This window comes from Raphanus sativus, chromosome 3, assembly GCF_000801105.2.
Source record: "Raphanus sativus cultivar WK10039 chromosome 3, ASM80110v3, whole genome shotgun sequence".
Taxonomy (NCBI): domain Eukaryota; kingdom Viridiplantae; phylum Streptophyta; class Magnoliopsida; order Brassicales; family Brassicaceae; genus Raphanus; species Raphanus sativus.
The window spans coordinates 8807933-8812481 of NC_079513.1; the positions used below are offsets into that span (position 1 = coordinate 8807933).

The window sequence follows — 4549 nt, forward strand, 5'->3', positions numbered from 1 at the left end:
TAGTAATCAGAAATAAGTTAATGACATTACAAAAAGGAAAATTTTGCTCAAAAACCAAGAAAAACATGGAAACTCAGCATTTGTCAAAAATAGCGAAACAGGAGAGGTGATTGTGTAAGTGGGGTGTGTTGATAAGTCGAGACTGCCTTTTCAAGCATATCATATTGTAGGATAATAGGTTATAGGGAAAGTACAGGTAGAAATCTTATAATATCTATACAACACTACAGGAAATGTGGGTATTAATAGCATTATATTATAGCGTTTTTGATACTTCTGCTATCGTATACTAATACATGATTTTTTAATAACGTTTATAAATTTAAAACGCTATGTTTAGTATCGCGGGAAAATAAAAAAAGTTAGCCGCGTTAATTTTCTAAGTATTGGCTCCAATAGTTAGAAAAAAAAATATTTTACCACCAAACAGTTATCGGATTCACTGAAATGGCTCGAACTCTTTATCTCTACTCCTTCATGTTTGCATGTCTCTCTCTTTCTCTCACCTGCTCTCTATTCTGAATCCCCTCTATTCTAGCTAAACCCTAACCTACTCCCCTCAATTTCATTTTAAGAGTGAAAAACCATTTCCTTATCCACAAGCCCAGAACGTTCTCGTTTTCTCCTCCGGTCTGAAGAAAATGGCGACTGCAAACGCTCTCTCTTCCGCCTCCGTCTTCTGCTCTTCCCGCCAGGTGAAGGCTCTGTCTGAAATTTTAACCATTACTTCATTCTATTTCAATCAATTTGGCTTCTGTCTGTATATGCTTTAGTGGTTTATGGACTGGTGAAAAATTGTTACTTTCTCAGTTTCAGCTTCTTAAAATGCTTAATTGGTTTCTGGATTGGTGAAAGTTTGTTACTTTCTCAGTTCAAGCTTCTTGAAATGCTTTTATTGGTTTAGGGGTTGGTGGAAAAAATGTTACTTTGATTGTTAGATATTGAATCTGGGCTTAACGAGTATATTAATGTCTTGTGGGTGTGCAGGGAAAGATGAGTGGTGGAAGTCAGCAGAGGTCAAAGAGAAACCGGAGGGCTTCTTACCCGGATTGAGGTACGCTTCACATGTTTGGTTTTGAGTTCATACATATTGAAGTGGATGAGTGATAGCTCTTTTTGTTGGTTTGATTTCAGGGTTTGAGAAGTTTTATTCCAAAGCAAGAGCTGGTGAAGAGAGTGAATAGTTTCACAGAGTTGAAGGAAAACGTAAAGCAAGAGTTTCTTCTACTTCTGCTGTAACTTAGCGGACTGTTGAACTGAAGAGATTATCAGGAGGGTTGAAGAGAGTGAGAGCGCTTGGCCCGCTCGAGCAGCTGTTGTCTCTTGTGCTTCTGTCTGTAAATCATGGCGAGGAATCACAGTGGAGATTGTGGGAATCCCTGAGCAGTGTGGGAAGCTCACTTTCCCTATCTCATTGAAACAGGTAATAAAGAGTTGTTCATCATCATCATTATCATCATGTTCAAAGCTCTCAGTCCTTTGTTTGATTTGTGAGCACAGCCGGGTCCGCGAGACCTTCTTATTCAATGCCTTATTAAAAGGAACAGAGCAACAGCTACGTATATTCTCTACTATGGCTTGATGCCTTGTGAGTGATCTTTATCTCTTTGTCCTCAACAATGGTTAAGTCATTGTGTTCTGACCATGATCCTTGTTTGAGTTTCAGGAGAGACGGAGAACGACAAGCTATTGCTAGTGGCAAAAAGGGTTAGAAGAGCGAGCATCCACTAAGCTATCTGCTACTAGCTATACCTAAGGAATCATTACCTACGAGCTCAATGTTCTTCGCACAAGGGGACCGAGAAGAATGCACTGCGTTATGGACTCTGTATCACTCGCTTCTGTATCTCTGAGCCATCAGTAGTTAAGGAAGAAGAAGCATCTTCCATCGGTAGTATTGGTTTAGTGGTAGTTGATAGTATGTTTGATAGGTTTTGATGTATTGATTTTATATGTTTTGAATATTTACTGGAAAAGCATATGGTGTTTTATCATTCACTTGTGTTTCATTAGAGTAAATTATATATTTTTAATATCATTGCATTATATATTATATATTATAAAGATTATGTTTAAAAATTAAATTATCATTTATATTTATACCTTAAACCATAAAACCTAAACTTCAAAGCTTACATCTAATCTAAAACTATATACTTAATTAAAATTTCCAAAACCATAATTATATACCCTAAAATATATTTCATAAACCATAACTTCAATTCATATACCCTAAAAGCTAAACTCTAAGTACTATACCAAACCCCAAACATCAAACTCTAAACCCTAAATACTATACCACAAATTAAACCCAATCCCTAAACACATCATTAAAACTCTAACACAACTTCACAGGTCCAAAATCACTATTCTCACATTTTTCATATTTAAAATAAAACTCAAAAATTAAATCTAAAACCTCAACCCTAAACTATAGACATACATATATATACCATACCCTAAATTAATCATATATCATAAACTCTAACAAATCAATTTGAAACTCTAATTTTCATTAAAACTCTAACACAATTTTAAATGTCCAAAATCACTATTCTCACATTTTTCATATTTAAAAAAAATAAAAAATTAAATCTAAAACCCCAACCCTAAACTATAGACATACATATATATACCATACCTAAATCAATCATATATCATAAACTCTAACTAATAAATTTGAAACTCTAATCTTCATTAAAACTCTAACAAAAATTCAAAGGTCCAAAATTTATTCATTTTAAAAATCTAATCTTAAATTTAAATTCTAAAATCCAAACACTAGATTTTGAAATCTACACTATATATTTAATACCTTAAACCCCAGCCTTAATCTTTACATATAAAATCATAAATCCAATTTTACAAACTTATAATAGAAAGTTTAAATTTAAACTCCAAGTATATTATAAAACTCATATCATATATTTAACCCTAAATCTTAACCCTAAACCACATATCTCATTTTAACATACATCACAAAACATTAAATCTTAATTTTTAAATAAATTATATTTCTGTAAATAAATTAAAATTTCAAATACAAAATTCAGATTTCAAAATTTAAATTATGATCAAATTATTTAAAGCTTAAATAGTTTTTATAATAGCTATAACTAAATAAGAAGATAATTTGTATTGTTTTTTTTAACCTTTGATTTATTTGAATCAAAGGTCCAAAATCAATCTTGTATCAATCGTCACCTTTTTTTTCTATTGGCTAGAAAAAGTTGTGTGTAGATTGATAATCTTAACCATAGATTAGATATTTTGAAGGTTCAGATTAAATCATTTTGTGTTTGTTTCTCTCTCTCTCCCTCTCACGCTTCTTCTTCTCTCTCTCTCTCTCTCTCTCTTTCTGAAACAAAGAACAACGAGATTCAAGCTTTTTCAAGCTCCGATGTGCTTCCATGGAGATTGAAGGAAGATGCAGTGGTCATCTCTCACGCTTCTTCACTTTCCTCTCTCTCTCCCTCTCTGAAACAAAGAAAAACGAGATTCAAGACCAAGGCTAGATCCGAAGAAGCATGTCTCTCGCCACCGACGCCGTATTAGAAGAAGCATGGCTCACGATTCAAGCTATTCAAGAACAGAACATAACTATGTTCTCTGTTTTTTTCTGTGTATGTGTTTTTTATTTAGTTTGGACAAAGTTTTTATCTTGTGCTGCAATCTTGCCAGATTTACGTTCACAATCTCAATTTATCACGTCTGATTCAATTATTTGTCCTTTGAAATTCTTGTTATTTGCTTAACAATTATTTATGTATTTGTGTAGGTTTAAGAAACGAGAGGAATAAGAAGAAGAAGATAGCTTGAGAAGGACAGGCTTGGAATCATGGCGGAAGAAGGCGATGGACAGACTTTGGAGGCTAGAGAAGAAAGAGATAGGAAGAAGAAGAAGACGGCCTAGTGTTTAGGTTTTGGAAACGAGAAGGGGCAAAGGTGTAGTTTGAAAGATTGTAGATACGATACATCATCCTTGTGTTCTGTTGTTTGGTTTGGAAATATGGTCACCTCGTCAACGGCAAAGGGAGTCTCTGCTTCTGAAGGTACCCCCATGTTCGGTACCTGCAATTTTATATCAGTATTTGGTAAATAAGAGAGTTATCCGGTTAAAGATATTGTATGCATATCTAAAGAAATACTTACACCTGCTGAGACAGTTGTTGACTGGTCAGCGAATCTTATAGCCTCTGATATTATATCATTTTGGAAGGAAGGAGTATTAGTGCCTACGGGATGGAGAGGTTGGCGGCTTATCTCGGCCTGCCGAACATCTGCATTGCCATTGGAACAAGTCCCAGGCTGCGAAGATGATGGAGCTTCAGATCTCAGATTAGAATCCTCTAGTTTGCGAAGCAAAAGTTGGAACTGGTCTAGGACGTTGTTTTGGAAAATGATAAATGTTTCTCTAAGCGTTGTAATTTGCCTTTTGAATCCTGGAGAAATCGCCTGATATTTTTTCTTTCACAACAGCAGCTACAGATTCGAAATCTATGACCTCTGATGTTGCTGTGTGTTTTGTCTGCTTCGGCTTCACCTTCTT

The 4549-nt window shown here is 34.6% G+C and overlaps 2 long non-coding RNA genes across 2 annotated transcripts; both read left to right on the forward strand.

Moving 5' to 3' along the window:
* The first annotated feature begins 451 nt into the window (after positions 1-451).
* LOC108830473 (uncharacterized) lies at positions 452-2038 on the forward strand. The gene is made up of 5 exons (XR_001946191.2): positions 452-695; positions 988-1054; positions 1135-1423; positions 1501-1588; positions 1667-2038. It is a non-coding gene; the product is annotated as an uncharacterized LOC108830473 (long non-coding RNA).
* A 1248-nt stretch (positions 2039-3286) lies between these two features.
* On the forward strand, positions 3287-4122 carry LOC130510179 (uncharacterized). Its single transcript, XR_008943858.1, has 2 exons — positions 3287-3623; positions 3779-4122. It is a non-coding gene; the product is annotated as an uncharacterized LOC130510179 (long non-coding RNA).
* Positions 4123-4549: the final 427 nt, after the last annotated feature.